General features: G+C 39.4%; 1 non-coding gene across 1 annotated transcript; it reads right to left on the bottom strand.

The window, feature by feature from the left end:
• Nucleotides 1-19,155: 19,155 nt before the first annotated feature.
• On the bottom strand, nt 19,156-19,263 carry LOC148564577 (small nucleolar RNA R71). The gene has a single exon (XR_015885357.1). It is a non-coding gene; the product is annotated as a small nucleolar RNA R71 (small nucleolar RNA).
• Nucleotides 19,264-19,533: the final 270 nt, after the last annotated feature.

Below are 19,533 nucleotides of genomic sequence, written 5' to 3'. Positions count from 1 at the left end.
ATACATTGATCCTTATTGAGCTTTGCTTTGGGGCATTTTGTCCCCTTTTTATTTCTTTCTTTTTCTTTGTTTCTTTCTTTTTCTATATCTATATCTATATATATATATATATACATATATATATATATATATGTATATATTTTTTTTCTTTTCCATACTATTTTTTTTTAACATCAATGCATAATGTCTATACATTTTATCAATACATGAGCATGTACCCAATTCCCAATTATTTCAATAAAAATACAAGGCTACCTTTTTATTCACCCAATGTCCCAAGTTTTCCCACACTTAAATGATACACACACACACTAGCTTAAGCCAATCAAAGATCCAAATAAGGACATTTATTGTTTTCCGCTTTAAGGCTTGTAATGTGCTAAATTACGAACAAGTGGGTTAATCATAGGCTCAAAGTAGCTAACAATGGGAGATAAAAGGTAAGGCTATTTGGGTAAGTGAGCTAATGAAATGATGGCCTCAATCATATACATGCATGAATACAAGGAATAATGGACATATAGAATTAAACAAATCAAAGATCACAATCATAGGAAGAGAACAATTTCACACAAGAAGGAAAAATAAGTGGTTATAAGATGTAACCACACCATTAGGCTCAAAACTCACTTGCTTGCGGTCTTGGCTCAAATCCCATGTTCCAAAATACATTCTTCAAACAAGTTAAGCATCAAAAGATTTTCAAATTTCAAAATTGGTAGGTTTGCCGTAAAATTCTAGTTTTCTAGAATAGAAGTCATTGCTCTAACCAAGTGGATTTATTAAGAGATACTAATATGCAAAAGATGTCAAAAATGAAAGACCTAGTATGCAATCTACTCTAGTTAAGAAAAGAAGTTCCAGAAATTTATTCGGGTGTTACCTATGGAGAACGGTCGGCCGACCGACCTCCCCACACTTAGAAGTTGGCACGGTCCTCCGTGCCTTGAGTGAGACAGAGTGGTTGATCGGCTTCCGCGTGTCCATCCACTTCTTTATCATTATCGCTTTCAACAATATTGGTACCGATGGATGTGGAAATTTCCGATTCTTCCATAGGCGGTGCTAGGCAACTTAGAAGCTTCTTGACAAAAGTGTATCGGCGTTGGTTACGCCACTCATAACGGTCAAGCTTCTTGTGGAGTTCCTCTATGCGTTGCATGGATGACTTTGGTGGTGCGGATGAGGAAGAGGGGATGCGCATGGGGACGGATAAGTGTGGCTCTTCGGTGTCCGCCGGAGGGTAAAGGTACCTCCCGTTTGGAACAATATCTCCGTCTATCGGGATCATGGCCCTTCTATCCATGGTCTCTCGGGGAACACCGGTTGCGGCGACTAAGTCGGTCACTAGAGCGGGAAAAGGTAGATTCCCCTTAGTGTGAATACGGCCCATAGATTGGCGGATGAGACGCGGGATATGCACCGGCCTCTCTGCAAGGACACACCAAACCAACAAGGCTAACTCGGCAGTGATAGAATTTGGGCCCATGCTTGAGCCTCTCTGGTAAGAAAACGTGCGTCAATGCCCTTGGGCCGGGGCCTCATCCTTCTTCGAATCCAGAATGATTCGGGTGTGGCAATGACCTTAAGGATAGCCTCCCAATCAAACGCATATTCGCACCGGGCCAACAAAATCTCCTGATAGGCATCAACCCCATCCGCTAACGGTCCGGTCTTAAGCACATTTTGAATGGCCTCCTCCGTGACAGGAACTTGCCTTTGGCGCACCAATACCGATGTGAGGGAAGGGGAATGGTAATTGGTGTAAAATTCAGACACCCATGACAAGTTTGCCTCCCGTGGCTTCCGCAATAGGAATTCCTATTGCCGTCGTTCGATGCAGGGCAAAATGAGCGTTATGACATGAGTCGTAGGGGTCAGAAGGGGCTCTGCATGATAGTTCCTTGGCTTGATCAAGGGATAGACAAGCTCGCAATAGCGGTTGGGGAACTTGTTCGGGTCCCATGCCGGATTGTCTTTTTCCGAAATATCAATGTTAGCAACGCTCCTGGGCTTGGTAAGGAGGGCCTTAGCTTGCGGGCCTTGGTGTGCTTTGCCAGTAGACCGTGGTGGTGCTTTCTTGGGTGCCTTTCCATTGTCTCTTTTGAGCACCATCCTAAAAAAGAAGGAAAGGTGGTGAAATTAAGCCTAAAGAGGCGCCAAGAAAGAGTAATCATGCAAGTGATAAAGCACAAAAGAATAAGTGGCTTAGAGACATGACAGCTGCAACATGTAACTAAGACAATAATGAAGATCATCGCTAGTCACTAGCATATGATACATGAGCGGTATAGGCATGCGAACACGAAGCATGAGAAGCGGACACTCATAACAATAACAACAAGAAGTAAGTAAAATATGGGATGAGCTTGTAGAAATGCAACAAGAAATGTAGTAAGTTCAATGTATACATGAACAAACAAGTGAATGAGAAGGAACACCAAAATAGAGAACACTTAGTCAAAATGATTCCAAGAAGTCATGCGGTGCTTTCATCAAACACGTGGTGTTCATCCCTTTATGACAAAAACTTAGAGAAGAGGGACAATGTAGCATCCCATAAAGCATCAACAATCATCATATCACACCACTAAATACAAAAGAAAGCAATTAAATCAAACAAACTCATCAATGCAAGAGTAAGCTTCACTTAGAACACCCATGAGAAAATGAAAAGAAATAAAGAAATAAAATGCAATAAACAAGGAGAACATGAATGCAACTACTTAAAAAAAAGTAAGAGCATTTAGTTAGGGAAATGGAAAAAGAGAAAGGGGAACTAAAAACTAAAAAAAAATTAGAAAGGAGGGGTACCTTGAAGGGGGAGAAGGAGATAGGGTATGGGGGTGAGAGAAAGGTTAGTGAAGAAGAGGAGAGGGAAAAGAGGCGTGGGTCCCCCGGAGGTGGTGGTTGCTGCTACAGGTGGCGTAGAAGAAGAGGTAGGGATGGTAGAGGAGGGTAGAGGTGAAGAAGAGGGGTGGTGGTAAGAAGAAGGAAAGAAAATGGAGGGAGAAAGGTACACGTTCATTCAATTGGTTCGCGAAACCGACGTGCGCGCGCCATGCATGCGTGCACGCGCATGGGCAAAATTAGTAACGACGCGGATGCGCACGATGTGCATGTGCATGAAGTAGAAAATGTGAGTGTGCGCGCGAGCGCCAGGTGCGCATGCACGTGCATATGTGTTGTGCCCTCAGCACAGGTTGGGCACAACTCTGGCCCAACTCTCGGGAAAAAGTACCAGAAAGTAAAATTTGTTGAGCGACGCAGACGTGCATGGTGCGCTGACGCGTCGATTGGGATTATGGTCGAGGTACGCGTGCGCGCCAGGTGCGCCTACGGGTGAGTTGAGCTGGGTCAGTAGCATGAAATTGGCCCAACCAGGGCACAACTCTCTGGACGATGGCCCAGGGTCGCAAAACGTAGTAGTAACGCGTACGCGGCTCGTGCGCGCACGCGTGTTTTTGCGTGAATTGACATGGACGCGTACGCGTGTCGTGCACGCACGCGTAATGTTGGTCATGCCCAGGGCCCAAAGCTGGCCCAGAATTTGCGCAACTCTCTGGTAAATGGCCCAGGAGTTGCGAAAGCCTAGGGACGCATACGCGCACAGTGTGCGCATGCGTGCCCCCCCCCCCTTCTTTTTTTTTTTGAATGAATAGAAGAAATGCCTAATTATCATGTATTCACTGGCCAAACAAGCCAAAGAAGTCAAAAACACCTAAAATCAATGCAAAATTTAAAGAGAAGTGTGCTTCTACCACACAATCAAGTCATTCATGGAAAAATCAATGCAAGTCTTTATGAACAAGTTATCCAAGGTAGGCACAAGCAATGCTAATCAAGCAAAAGTGTAGCTAAGCAATTACAAAACAATGAAGAATTCAAAAGAAAAGACGGTATACAAAGGAGGGAAAGGATAGATCTCACCATGGTGGGGTGTCTCCCACCTATCACTTTTGTTTAATGTCCTTAAGTTGGACTTTCACTTGTTCATTGCCCTTTGCTCAGAGGTGCGTCTTCCAAAAGGAATACCTCAACCTCTTTGTTGCTCTTCATTTGCTCACCATGATACAACTTGAGACGATGCCCATTGACCTTGAAGATATCCGACTTTGAGGGATGGCACAAATGGTAAACCCCATAGGGTTTGATGACAAGTCATCTTAGCCTAGTTTCACTAGCCTTTTTCTTTTGTTTTCAATTGATTTTATGCACTTTCTTAAGCCATAAGCAAGCCAATTGGGTAGATTTCCATGTTTCCTTTGATTCAATCAACCATGGATGAATTCATGCACTTTCATGAGATTTTATGCTATAATTGTCATATATTATGAAAGAAACACAATCTCATGATTTGGGGCATAGCTTTGATTGTTTTGATTGATTGATGATAGGTGAAAAGAGTTTTGAAGAAGGTTGAAGAAAGAAGGAATGGCTAGGAGCAAGAGAGAACAAAAAGCTTGAGCCAAAGTTTGCCTCAAACTTTAGCTCAAACTTTTGGAAGAATTGAAAACACCCCAGAGGAAAAAAAGCTTGAGCCAAAGTTTGCCTCAAACTTTAGCTCAAACTTTTGGGAAAAAAGCTTGAGCCAACGTTTGCCTCAAACTTTTTGGCAAACGTTGGCATCACAAAACCTACACCCTGGAGGAGAAAAGTTTGCGCCAACGTTTGCCTCAAACTTTTTGGCAAACGTTGGCGCCACACTTGCACACCCTGGAGGAGAAAAGCTTGCGCCAACGTTTGCCTCAAGCTTTTTGGCAAACGTTGGTGCCACACATATACACAAGGGGACCAACGTTTGAGCAAAAGTTTGACCTCAAACTTTAGCCCAAACGTTGGTAGCAGCAAGTGAAGCCATCTGGTATAAAAAGTTTGAGTAAAAGTTTGCCTCAAATTTTTACTCAAACTTTTATGATTCTTGACCCGGTTCACAATGGGTTTCTCTCCAACTCCAAGAGCAATCAACAGAGACTCTTATCAACCCAATTCCATCAAGAGCAAAGGCCCAATTCAAGGCTTGAAGACCATTTGAAGAAAGTGTATAAATAGCTTAGGATTTAAGTTTTAAAGAGGGCTTTTCCTGAGAAATTTTCAGAACACTTACAGTGGAGAGCACCTTAACATTTTTGCATTGTTGTTTTTAGAATTCAAGAGAATTAGGGAGGAGAATTGATCTCTCTTCTTCCTTGTTCTTGTTTGAGCACTTTTTACTTTTCTTGTTTCGGATCTTGGGTGGAGAATTGAAGAACTTCTGTTTCAATCTCACCTTGAGATCTCGTTTAATTTTCTGCATAATTGAATTTCCATTTCTGTTAACTGCTTCGGCTTCTACTCTTCTGCAATTTACATTTCTTTATTTCCTTTGCAATTGTTCTTGCTGGATCTAAGAAGGCAGTGAGATCTAGACTTGGCTATCTAGTCTCTTGAGTCCTGAGATCTATAGCTTTCAATTTCAATTTCCTTGTTTCGTTGTCACACCAAGCTTATTCTCATTTTCATTTAAGATCCGGTTTAATTGAATCCATCTTTTACATTCCTGTTTGTTGAATTTTTCTTTTCCTTGTTTAATTTCTGCAAATCCAATTCCCAATTCCCTTTACAATTCAAGCCATTTACATTTCTTGCACTTTAAGATTCTGCAATTTACATTTCTTGCGTTCTAAGTTTCTGCCATTTAATTTCTTGTTCTTTAAGATTCAGCACTTTATTTTCTGTTCTCTTTAATTTCATGCAATTTACCCATTCCCTCTACTTTCCATGCAATTTAAATTCTGTTAATCACAAATCACTCAACCAAATCTTGATTCGCTTGACTAAATCAACCACTAAACTGAAATTGCTCAATCCTTCAATCTCTGTGGGATCGACCTCACTCACGTGAGTTATTATTACTTGATACGACCCGGTGCACTTGCCGGTGAGTTTTGTGTGTTTGGAATTCGTTTTCCGCAAAAACACCATCACGTTTTTTGCGCCGTTGTCAGGGATTGAAATAGATTGACAATGATTAAGTGAAGTGGAGATCTAGATCAAGCACTTTTTCTTTTCTGTTTCTCTAATTTTTGACTGACACACTAACTATTTGAAATTTTGCTTAAACTAAACTTCATTCTAGCAATAGATTGAAGTGTTACTGGTGGTGTTTCTTTTGTTTTGTTTGTATGTCAGGTACAGGAAGATCCATTCCTGTTTTATCTGAAACTGACCAGAGAACTCTTAGAAGGTTAAGAAGAGCTGATAGAGGGAAAAATATTGTTGGAGAGGAAGAATCTGAGGAAGAATATCATGAGATGGAAGGATATCCATCTAATCCAGGAGGAGGGGTTAACAATAACCCACAACAGAGGAAAGTACTGGCCTCCTATACCTTTGCAAATGCTAGACATTGTGGAAGCAGCATTCTCACCCCTAATGTCAATACAAATAACTTTGAACTGAAGCCACAACTCATCACATTGGTCCAAAACAACTGCTCGTTTGGGGGAGGACCATTGGAGGATCCAAATCAACATCTATCTACCTTCTTAAGGATTTGTGACACTGTCAAATCCAATGGCGTGAATCCTGAAACTTACAAGCTTCTGCTGTTCCCGTTCTCATTATGGGACAAGGCCGCACAATGGCTTGAAACTTTTCCCCAAGGAAGTATCACTAGTTGGGATGACTTGGTGACTAAATTTCTAGCCAAATTCTATCCACCCCAAAGAGTCATCAGGCTGAAAACCGAGGTGCAGACATTCACACAATTAGATGCCGAATCCTTGTATGAAGCATGGGAGAGGTACAAAGCCTTAATCAGAAAGTGTCCTCCAGAGATGTTCAATGAATGGGACGTGCTGCAAAATTTCTATGAAGGCCTGACATTGAAATCTCAAGAGGCATTAGATCATTCTGCTGGAGGTTCACTACAATTGATGAAAACTGCTGAGGAAGCCCAGAATCTTGTGGACATGGTGGCCAACAATCAATATTTCTTTGCTCATCAAAGAAACCACCAACCATCACAAAGGAGAGGAGTAATGGAGCTAGAAGGAGTAGATTCAATCTTAGCTCAAAACAAAATGATGCAGCAACAAATTCAACAACAGTTTGAACAAATGGCCAAAAGGATTGACAGCCTTCAAGTAGCAGCTGTGAACACAAGCCACCCATCAACCGTATGTGTGCAGAATGAAGAAAGCCAAGAAGAGCAACAACAGGAGCAAGTGCAGTACATGCATAACCAAAACTCTGGACAGAATGAAGTGTATGGTGACACATACAACCCATCTTGGAAGAACCACCCAAACCTCAGATGGGGAGACAATCACAACCAAAACCAACAACCATGGCAGAGGAACTCAAACCAAAACACTTCAAGGAACAACCAAAACCACAACCAGCATCAAACTAACCAAAATCCTTACAGAAAACCTCAAAACAACTACCCCAACCCCAACCATTACCAATCCAATAACCAACCCACCAACCAAAATGCCCACCATCCACCATCCACATCTCACAACCCACCACAAGCATCACCTGAATCTCAAAGACTCACTAACTTGGAAACTTTGATAGACAAAATGTGGAAACACTAGGAAATGACAACCAAGAACCATGAAGCCTCCATGAAGAGCCTAGAGAGGCAGATTGGGCAAATCTCTAAGCAGATTTCTGTTGAGAGACCTTCAAGCTCACTGCCGAGTGACACAATCCCAAATCCTAAGGAAGAATGCAAGGCGATACAATTAAGGAGTGGGAGAACATTGATGAGTAACAATGACACTACAAAGAAGCAAGTAGAGAGCAGCAAAAGACCAATAGAAGATGAAAAGCAAACAAAGGCAGATGAAGCCAAGGATCAAGTTGTGATACCAAGCAAGAGCACTGAGAAACTCAAAGAGAAGAACAACCAACCACACAATTCAAAAGAAGTGATTCAGGGACAGCAACAAGTAGGAAAGAGCATCACACCTCCACTGCCATATCCCCAGAGGTTCAGCAAAGAGACTAAGGACCAACATTTTCATAAATTCCTTGAGACTTTCAAAAAGCTGGAGATCAATATTCTCTTGGCTAAAGCACTTGAGCAAATGCCTCTGTATGCCAAGTTTTTGAAGGAGCTTATCAACAAGAAAAGAAGTTGGCTTGAGAAGGAAACCGTGTTACTCACCGAAGAATGCAGTGCTGTGATTCAAAGGGGCATTCCACCAAAACTCAAGGATCCAGGAAGCTTTGTAGTCTCATGCACCATTGGCAGAATAGTTCTCAACAAAGCTCTCTGTGACCTTGGTGCCAGCATCAACTTAATGCCTCTCTCAATGATAAGAAAGCTTGCCATAGAAGAGCTTAAACCCACCAGGATGTCGTTGGTCATGGATGACAGATCAATCAAAACACCCAATGGAATTGTGGAAAATCTGTTGGTGAAGGTTGGGAAGTTTATTTTCCCAGCAGATTTTGTGATTTTGGATACTGAAGAGGAAGGAAACAATTCAATCATTTTGGGAAGGCCATTTCTAGCCACAGCAAGAGCCATCATTGATGTAGAAAAAGGAGAAATGATCTTCAGGGTCCACAATGAACAAATAGTCATAAAGGTTTTCAAGTCAATGCAATACATTCCTGAGCAAGAGGATTACATGAGAGTGGATATGATAGAGAGTTTGGTGGAAGAAATGCTGGAAGAAAGTCCTCAAGAGCAAGAAGGAAATCAAGGGACAACAAAGGAACAAGTAGCTGAGACTTCTATTGAGCAAGATGAAAAACAAGACAAGAAGGAAGAAGTACGAAAACAAGAACTGAAGCCATTACCCACCCATCTCAAATATGCATTCCTTGGCACATCGGAAAGCTTCCCAGTGATCATTAATTCATCCCTGAAAAAAAAGGAGGAAGGAGAACTTCTTGATGTACTCAAAGCTCACAAAGATGCTTTGGGATTGACCATTGACGACCTGAAAGGCATCAGCCCTGCAGTGTGTATGCATAAGATCCTCTTGGAAGACAATTCCAAACCAGTGGTTCAACCTCAAAGAAGGCTAAATCCCATAATGAAGAAAGTTGTCCAGAAGGAAGTAATGAAGTTGTGGAATGCAGGGATAATCTTCCCAATATCTGACAGTTCATGGGTGAGCCCGGTTCAAGTTGTACCAAAGAAAGGAGGAATGACGGTCATCACTAATGAGAAGAATGAGTTGATCCCCACTAGAACAGTGACTGGGTGGAGAATGTGCATAGACTATAGAAGATTGAATGATGCCACAAGGAAATATCATTTCCCTCTCCCATTTATTGATCAGATGCTGGAAAGATTGGCCGGCCATGCCTATTATTATTTTTTGGACAGGTATTCTGGGTACAATCAAATCGTGGTAGATCCCAAGGACCAAGAGAAGACCGCCTTCACATGTCCATTTGGAGTTTTTGCATACAGGAGGATGCCATTTGGGTTATGCAACGCCCCAGCCACGTTTCAGAGGTGTATACTTTCCATTTTCTCTGATATGGTTGAAAAATTTTTAGAGGTCTTCATGGATGACTTTTCTGTTTTTGGTGATAATTTCAACACTTGCCTGAACCATCTAACTCTTGTCTTGAAACGGTGCCAAGAAACTAATTTGGTTTTTAATTGGGAGAAGTGTCATTTCATGGTACCCGAGGGAATTGTTCTTGGTCATAAGGTTTCAAGAAAAGGGATAGAGGTTGACAAGGCAAAGGTTGAGATCATAGAAAAACTCCCTCCACCAGCTAATGTGAAATCTGTTAGAAGTTTCTTGGGGCATGCAGGATTTTATAGAAGGTTTATCAAGGATTTTTCAAAAATAGCCAAGCCTTTGAGTAATCTATTAATGCTAGATAATCCTTTTGTGTTTGATGAAAACTGCCGGCATGCCTTTGAAACTTTAAAAAACAGACTCACAACAGCACCAATCATCACACCCCCAGATTGGGAACTGCCTTTTGAACTCATGTGTGATGCAAGTGACCTTGCAATTGGTGCTGTACTTGGACAAAAGAAGGAAAACCTGCATCATGTCATATATTATGCAAGTAAAGTGTTGAATGAGGCCCAAAAAAATTACACCACAACAGAAAAGGAATTGTTAGCTGTAGTCTATGAATTTGATAAGTTTAGATCATACTTGATAGGATCCAAAATTGTGGTTTATACTGACCATGCTGCCCTTAAGTATTTGATGTCAAAGCAGGATGCTAAACCAAGACTTATCAGATGGATATTACTCCTACAAGAGTTTGATATTGAGGTAAGGGACAGGAAGGGCACTGAGAACCGGGTTGCTGATCATTTGTCAAGGCTACCACAAGAAACAATTCAAAAAGCCTCCCAGCCCGTGAATGAAAGCTTCCCATATGAGCACCTTTTGCAGATCCAGCAAGCACCTTGGTTTGCTGACATAGCAAACTACAAAGTGGGAAGGAAGATACCTCAAGAGTTCTCTAAGCAACATGTGAAGAAGTTAATCAATGAGGGAAGGAAATTTTTATGGGATGAACCCTTCCTGTTCAAGAGATGTTCTGATGGAGTAATTAGAAGGTGTGTTCCTGAGAGTGAAATGAGGGATATCTTGTGGCATTGCCATGGTTCAGCTTATGGTGGACACTTTGGCCCAGAAAGAACAGCTGCAAAGATACCGCAGAGTGGCTTCTATTGGCCAACTATCTTCAAGGACGCCAGAGAATATGTTCACCAATGTAATGAATTCCAGAGAGCAGGAGGACTGACAAGAAGGAATGAGATGCCTCAAAACTTCATCTTGGAATTGGAATTATTTGATCTATGGGGAATTGATTTCATGGGACCCTTTCCCCCTTCCTATTCTTTCAGATATATCTTAGTAGCAGTAGAGTACGTCTCAAAATGGGTGGAAGCCATAGCCACAACCACCTGTGATGCACAGATTGTCCTCCAATTCCTTAAAAAGCACATTTTCACAAGATATGGAGTGCCCAAGGGTCTTGTTAGTGATGGTGGTGGTCACTTTTGCAACAAACAGATGGAGAAACTCCTCCACAAATATGGAGTAATCCATAAAGTAGCCACACCTTACCACCCTCAGACTAATGGCCAGGCTGAACTAGCAAATAGGGAATTAAAGAAGATCCTAGAGAAAACAGTGGGAAGCACAAGAAAAGATTGGGCTAGGAAGCTAGAAGATGCATTATGGGCATACAGGACAGCTTTCAAAACTCCTATTGGCAAGTCACCCTTTCAGCTATTATATGGCAAATCCTGCCACCTCCCTGTAGAGCTTGAACACAGAGCTTTTTGGGCCACTAAACTCCTCAACCTTGATTCCCAAGCTGCAGGAGAGAAAAGGTTGTTACAACTAAATGAGTTGGATGAATTCAGGCTTGGATGAATTCAGGCTAGAAGCCTATGAGAGTGCTAAGATATACAAGGAAAGAGCTAAGAGGTGGCATGATAAGAAGATCACAAAGAAGGAGTTCAAGCCAGGACAACAAGTACTCCTGTATAACTCAAGGCTTAAGATCTTCCCTGGCAAACTTAAGTCTAAGTGGACTGGCCCATACTTGGTGACAAAGGTTTTTCCTTATGGGAGTATTGAAGTGCTAGATGAAGCAACAAAGAGTCAATTCACAGCAAATGGTCACAGAGCAAAGCTGTACTTGGGAGGACAATGGGATAAGGAAAAAGAGGTTCAGAGCCTACAGCCTTCTTAAAAAGAATTGAAGGATGTCAAGCTAGTGACATTAAAAGAGCGCTTGTTGGGAGGCAACCCAACCTGAGGTAGTTTTCTTTTCATAGCTTTTTCAATAAAAATGTTGAATAATTGATATGCATTGCAAGGAGCTAAGTTTGGTGTTGCACACCAAAACAACTTAAGGGAGAATGAAGGATTCTAAGTTTGGTGTTCCACCAAAACCTCATCTAAAAGCACATTCTAACTTCCTGCATAATGCTAGCTCCAAGCAATCAAACAGATTATTCAACCACTTAACTGCTCTCTAGTCTTAACTCCATAACCTTTAGCAAGGACACAAGATTTTGCATAGAGTTAACCTGTTGTATCAAGAGAAGTGGCAAGGAATTAAGTTTGGTGTTCCCACACCAAATTAAATCCAAAAGCCACACTCAATTCATGCATACTAACCAGTCACCTAAGGGCTTGAGAAGCAAGAAACTTTTGAGAATTGTGCAGGGAATTCACCACCATTTGAAGACACTATGCATCATAACTCAAAAGGGCACAGCAGAAGGAAGGACAAAGAAACTGCAAATCAATAGGTTGTATCTACACTTAACTCTTGCTGTTGAAAAATGCTTTGACTTGTGTCTTGCTAAAGTGTTCATCTAGTACAAGTAGAATCACTCTTAAAATAAGTAAGCTAGTCTAAGTGTGTGCTTGAGTGTTTACTTTCACTTAACAAAAAGCATGCTTTGTCCCCTGCATCTTTAATTCAATAAAAGAAATGTTTGAATGTGAAGTGAGATAGTTCTCTGTTAGATAGAAGTACAATAAAAGTAAGTGGTGGTATGTATGTGTGATTGTATGATAGCTCACTTTTAGTGAATAAGAGAACTAGGATGTCTCCTTCTAAGTAGAAAGTGGCCTACTGTCTATGAATCTCAATCAAATAAAAGTCCTTGGTTAAAAAGAAAAACAAACAGAGAAAAGAAAAGGCCAAAAATTGGCAATAGAATAAAAGAAAAAAAGAAGTAAAGCTAGACACCAATAGCTTGAACCTTAGAATATATGCCTGTGGTGTCTTTGTACTAGGATCTGCTTGGATTATTAAGTTCTTTGGAGTGCATCAACACTCGGTGACTTGGGTTAACTAACCCGGGATCATCAGCTGAAAGTCCACTATCAAGAGCAACCTAACTACAAGGCATTTAGTAACCCAAAGAGGTGCTGGGCATCAATGTTTTAAGAAGGAATGTGAGCCAAGTGTCTATAGTGAATAATGTGTCAAGTATAAAAAAAGAAAAGAACTTGTTACACATGACACTGAACTAAAGCTTAGAGAGAAAAACAATAGTCAAGGACAAAGGAATAATGAGAGGTCATAGCAGTGTGTTGCTTGATGCTTGAAGGAGACTTTCTAGGCCTAAAAGTCAATAAGAAGTGAGTGTTTACTTATCCACATAAAACCCCATGAACTACCAATAATACTCTGCTAGCATGAACATCCTCTTCCATTTCATTCTTTCTTCTCAATAATTCTTTTCTTGCTTGGGGACAAGCAAGCTTTAAGTTTGGTGTTATGATGACAAGTCATCTTAGCCTAGTTTCACTAGCCTTTTTCTTTTGTTTTCAATTGATTTTATGCACTTTCTTAAGCCATAAGCAAGCCAATTGGGTAGATTTCCATGTTTCCTTTGATTCAATCAACCATGGATGAATTCATGCACTTTCATGAGATTTTATGCTATAATTGTCATATATTATGAAAGAAACACAATCTCATGATTTGGGGCATAGCTTTGATTGTTTTGATTGATTGATGATAGGTGAAAAGAGTTTTGAAGAAGGTTGAAGAAAGAAAGAATGGCTACGAGCAAGAGAGAACAAAAAGCTTGAGCCAAAGTTTGCCTCAAACTTTAGCTCAAACTTTTGGAAGAATTGAAAACACCCCAGAGGAAAAAAGCTTGAGCCAAAGTTTGCCTCAAACTTTAGCTCAAACTTTTGGGAAAAAAGCTTGAGCCAACGTTTGCCTCAAACTTTTTGGCAAACGTTGGCATCACAAAACCTACACCTTGGAGGAGAAAAGTTTGCGCCAACGTTTGCCTCAAACTTTTTGGCAAACGTTGGCGCCACACTTGCACACCCTGGAGGAGAAAAGCTTGCGCCAAAGTTTGCCTCAAGCTTTTTGGCAAACGTTGGCGCCACACATATACACAAGGGGACCAACGTTTGAGCAAAAGTTTGACCTCAAACTTTAGCCCAAACATTGGTAGCAGCAAGTGAAACCATCTGGTATAAAAAGTTTGAGTAAAAGTTTGCCTCAAACTTTTACTCAAACTTTTATGATTCTTGACCCGGTTCACAATGGGTTTCTCTCCAACTCCAAGAGCAATCAACAGAGACTCTTATCAACCCAATTCCATCAAGAGCAAAGGCACAATTCAAGGCTTGAAGACCATTTGAAGAAAGTGTATAAATAGCTTAGGATTTAAGTTTTAAAGAGGGCTTTTCCTGAGAAATTTTCAGAACACTTACAGTGGAGAGCACCTTGACATTTTTGCATTGTTGTTTTTAGAATTCAAGAGAATTAGGGAGGAGAATTGATCTCTCTTCTTCCTTGTTCTTGTTTGAGCACTTTTTACTTTTCTTGTTTTGGATCTTGGGTAGAGAATTGAAGAACTTCTGTTTCAATCTCACCTTGAGATCTCGTTTAATTTTCTGCATAATTGAATTTCCATTTCTGTTAACTTCTTCAGCTTCTACTCTTCTGCAATTTACATTTCTTTATTTCCTTTGTAATTGTTCTTGCTGGATCTAGGAAGGCAGTGAGATCTAGACTTGGCTATCTAGTCTCTTGAGTCCTGAGATCTATAGCTTTCAATTTCAATTTCCTTGTTTCGTTGTCACACCAAGCTTATTCTCATTTTCATTTAAGATCCGGTTTAATTGAATCCATCTTTTACATTCCTGTTTGTTGAATTTTTCTTTTCCTTGTTTAATTTCTGCAAATCCAATTCCCAATTCCCTTTACAATTCAAGCCATTTACATTTCTTGCACTTTAAGATTCTGCAATTTACATTTCTTGTGTTCTAAGTTTCTGCCATTTAAGTTCTTGTTCTTTAAGATTCAGCACTTTATTTTCTGTTCTCTTTAATTTCATGCAATTTACCCATTCCTTTTACTTTCCATGCAATTTAAATTCTGTTAATCACAAATCACTCAACCAAATCTTGATTCGCTTGACTAAATCAACCACTAAACTGAAATTGCTCAATCCTTCAATCCCTGTGGAATCGACCTCACTCACGTGAGTTATTATTACTTGATACGACCCGGTGCACTTGCCGGTGAGTTTTGTGTGTTTGGAATTCGTTTTCCGCAAAAACACCATCAGGGTTTTGCCTTCACTACTTGATATGGGCCTTCCCATTTTGACCTTAGTTTACCGGGCAACAATCTCAATCTAGAATTGTAAAGAAGGACTAGATCACTGATGAGCGGATAATTTATACGCTTTTTGGCATTGTTTTTAGTATGTTTTTAGTAGAATCTAATTACTTTTATGGATATTTTCATTAGTTTTTATGTTAAATTCACATTTCTGGACTTTACTATGAGTTTGTGTGTTTTTCTATAATTTCAGGTATTTTCTGGCTGAAATTGAGGGACTTGAGCAAAAATCAGATTCAGAGGTTGAAGAAGGACTGTTGATGCTGTTGGATTCTGACCTCCCTGCACTCAAAATGGATTTTTTGGAGCTACAGAACTCAAAATGGCGCGCTTCCAATTGCATTGTAAAGTAGACATCCAGGGCTTTCCAGCAATATATAATATTCTATACTTTGCCCAAGTTTAGACGACGCAAACTGCCGTTCAACGCCAGCTCTCTGCCCAATTCTGGCGTCCAGCGCCAGAAACAAGTTGCAAAGTGGAGTTCAACGCCCAAACTGGCACAAAAGCTGGCGTTCAACTCCAAGAATGACCTCTCCACGTGTAGACTTCAAGCTCAGCCCAAGCACACACCAAGTGGGCCCCGGAAGTGGATTTATGCATCAATTACTTACTTCTGTAAACCCTAGTGACTAGTTTATTATAAATAGAACTTTTTATCATTGTATTCGAAGTCTTCGTTACTCCGGTTCCCCTCTGGGGCCAAGACCAATGAACTCCATTATCACTTATGTATTTTCAACGGTAGAGTTTCTGCACTCCATAGATTAAGGTGTGGAGCTCTGCTGTTCCTCAAGGATTAATGCAAAGTACTACTGTTTTCTATTCAATTCAACTTATTCCGCTTCTAACATATTCATTCGCACTTCAACCTGAATGTGATGAACGTGACAATCATCATCATTCCCTATGAATGCATGCCTGACAACCACTTCCGTTCTACAATTAACTGAATGAGTATCTCTTAGATTACTAATACAGAGGATCGAGTCCGAGATATTGGGATCTTCGTGGTATAAGCTAGATTGATGGCGGCATTCATGAGAATCCGAAAAGTCTAAACCTTGTCCGTTGTATTCCGAGTAGGATTCTGGGATTGAATGACTGTGACGAGCTTCAAACTCGCGAGTGCTGGGCGTAGTGACAGACGCAAAAGGGTAGTAAATCCTATTCCAGTATGATCGAGAACCTCCAGATGATTATCCATGCAGTGACAGCGCATCGGACCATTTTCACAAGGAGGAATAGGATGCAACCAACGAGAAAGGTGATGCCTCCAGACGATTAGCCATGCTATGACAGAGCATTTGGATCATTTTCCTGAGAGAGATCGAAAGTAGCCATTGGCACCGGTGACATCCTTACATAAAGCTAGCCATAGAAATGAGTAAGATTGATTGGATGAAGATAGCAGGAAAGCAGAGATTCAGAGGAACGAAAGCATCTCTACACGCTTATCTGAAATTCTAACCAATGAATTACATAAGTATTTCTATCCTTATTTTAGTATTATTATCGAAAACCCCATTACTATTTTATATCTGCCTGACTGAGATTTACAAGGTGACTATAGTTTGCTTCATACCAACAATCTCCGTGGGATTCGACCCTTACTCACGTAAGGTATTACTTGGACGACCCAGTGCACTTGCTGGTTAGTTGTGCGAAGTTGTGAACCATGGTATTGGCATCATGTTTTTGGGCGCCATTGCAAGGGAAAGAAAGAGCAATGAATTTTACATAATCAAAGTGTAATCACAATTTCGTCCACCAAGTTTTTGGCGCCGTTGCCGGGGATTGTTCGAGTTTGGACAACTGACGGTTCATCTTGTTGCTCAGATTAGGTAATTTTCTTTTTGTTTTATTTTCAAAAATTCTTCAAAAATCTTTCAAAAATTTCTCGTCTGTTTTTGAAAAAAAATGTGTTTTCAAAAATATATTTTTCTTCAGAATTTTTAAGAATGAATTCTAGTGTTTCATGAAGCATGTAAAGCCATGTCTAAATTCATTTGGACTGAGGCTTCCAATTTGTTATCAAGAGCAAGCTAGTTGTTGCTAATCCACCTGCTACTGTTCCTGATTTACATACTAAAGCTTGGCTGGCTATTAAGCCATGCCTGACCCTTTGATTGGAGCTTTAGACTAAAGAGCATAAGATTCCTGGAATTCATATTAAAAATTTTGGAATCCTTATTTTTCTTTTTTTTTTCAAAATGATTTTCGAAAAAAAAAATTAAATGAAAATACAAAAAATTCATAAAATCATAAAAATCAAAAATATTTTTCATGTTTCTTGTTTGAGTCTTGAGTCATGTTATAAGTTTGGTGTCAATTGCATGTGCATCTTGCATTTTTTCGAAAATAATCATGCATTCATAGTGTTCTTCATGATCTTCAAGTTGTTCTTGGTAAGTCTTCTTGTTTGATCTTTGCATTTGTATTTTTTGTGTCTTTTCTTGTTTTTCATATGCATTCTTGAATTCTTAGTGTTTAAGCATTAAAGAATTCTAAGTTTGGTGTCTTGCATGTTTTCTTTGCATTAAAAATTTTTCAAAAATATGTTCTTGATGTTCATCATGATCTTCATAGTGTTCTTGCATGCATTCCTTGTTTTGATTCAAAAATAAAAGAGAAAAACATGAAAATGATGTTTTAATTTTTCTCTCTCATCATAAAAATTCAAAAATCAAAAAAATATCTTTCCCTTTTTCTCTCATCAAATTCGAAAATTTGGATTGACTTTTTCAAAAATTTTTAAAATCAAGTTGTTTCTTATGAGTCAAATCAAATTTTCAATTTGAAAATCTTATCTTTTTCAAAATCTTTTTCAAAAATCAAATCTTTTTCAAATTTCTTAGTTATTTTCGAAAATTCCAAAAATATTTTTCAAAAATCTTTTTCTTATTTTTATATCAAATTTTCGAAAATAACAATAACAATTAATGTTTTGATTCAAAAATTTTGAGTTTGTTACTTACTTGTTAAGAAAGATTCAAACTTTAAGTTCTAGAATCATATCTTGTGATTTCTTGTGAATCAAGTCATTAATTGTGATTTTCAAAATCAAATCTTTTTCAAAAACTAATTTCTATCATATCTTTTCAAAAATATCTTCTTCTCTTACCTTTTAAAAAATTTGATTTCAAAATATCTTTTCTAACTTCTTATCTTCTTATCTTTTTAAAATTGATTTTCAAAATTTGTTTCAACTAACTAACTAACTTTTTGTTTGTTTCCTATCTTTTTCAAAACCACCTAACTAACTCTCTCTAGCTAATTTTCAAAAATATCTTCCCTCTTTTTCAAAAATTCTTTTTAATTAACTAATTATTTTAATTTTTTATTTTAATTTTCGAAAAAAAAAATCACTAACCATTTTTCAAAAACAATTTTCGAAAATTCCCTCTCTCTCTTTTCTTCTCCTTTTCTTCCACTCACCTAAAGGGAACCTCTATACTTGGGTAAAAAGGATCCCTATTATTATTATTTTTCTATGCCCTCTTCTTTGTCATATGAGCAGGAGCAAGGACAAGAACATCCTTGTTGAAGCAGATCCAGAACATGAAAGGACTCTGAAGAGAAAACTAAGAGAAGCTAAATTGCAAACTATCCAGCAAGCACCTGTCAGAAATTTTCGAACAGGAAGAGGAGATGGCAGCCGAAAATAATAATAATGCAAGGAGGATGCTTGGTGACTTTACTGCACCTAATTCCAATTTACATGGAAGAAGCATCTCCATTCCTGCCATTGGAGCAAACAATTTTAAGCTGAAACCTCAATTATTTTCTCTGATGCAGCAGAACTGCAAGTTTCATGGACTTCCATCTGAAGATCCTTTTCAGTTCTTAACTGAATTCTTGCAGATCTATGATACTGTTAAGACTAATAGAGTAGATCCTGAAGTCTACAGGCTCATGCTTTTCCCTTTTGCTGTAAGAGACAGAGCTAGAATATGGTTGGACTCCCAACCTAAGGATAGCCTGAACTCTTGGGATAAGCTGGTCAAGGCTTTCTTAGTCAAGTTCTTTCCTCCTCAAAAGCTGAGTAAGCTTAGAGTGGATGTTCAGACCTTCAGACAAAAAGAAGGTGAATCCCTCTATGAAGCTTGGGAGAGATACAAAGAACTAACCAAAAAATGTCCTTTTGACATGCTTTTAGAATGGACCATCCTGGATATATTCTATGATGGTCTGTCTGAATTAGCTAAGATGTCATTGGATACTTCTGCAGGTGGATCCATTCACCTAAAGAAAACGCCTGCAGAAGCTCAAGAACTCATTGACATGGTTGCTAATAACCAGTTCATGTACACTTCTGAGAGGAATCCTGTAAATAATGGGATGCCTATGAAGAAGGGAGTTCTTGAAATTGATACTCTGAATGCCATATTGGCTCAGAATAAAATATTGACTCAGCAAGTCAAT

Source organism: Arachis ipaensis, chromosome B5, assembly GCF_059453495.1.
Source record: "Arachis ipaensis isolate K30076 ecotype BB chromosome B5, ASM5945349v1, whole genome shotgun sequence".
Lineage (NCBI taxonomy): Eukaryota > Viridiplantae > Streptophyta > Magnoliopsida > Fabales > Fabaceae > Arachis > Arachis ipaensis.
The sequence above is the reverse complement of the archived record's forward strand: the minus strand, read 5'-3'. Positions and strand labels throughout refer to the sequence as shown.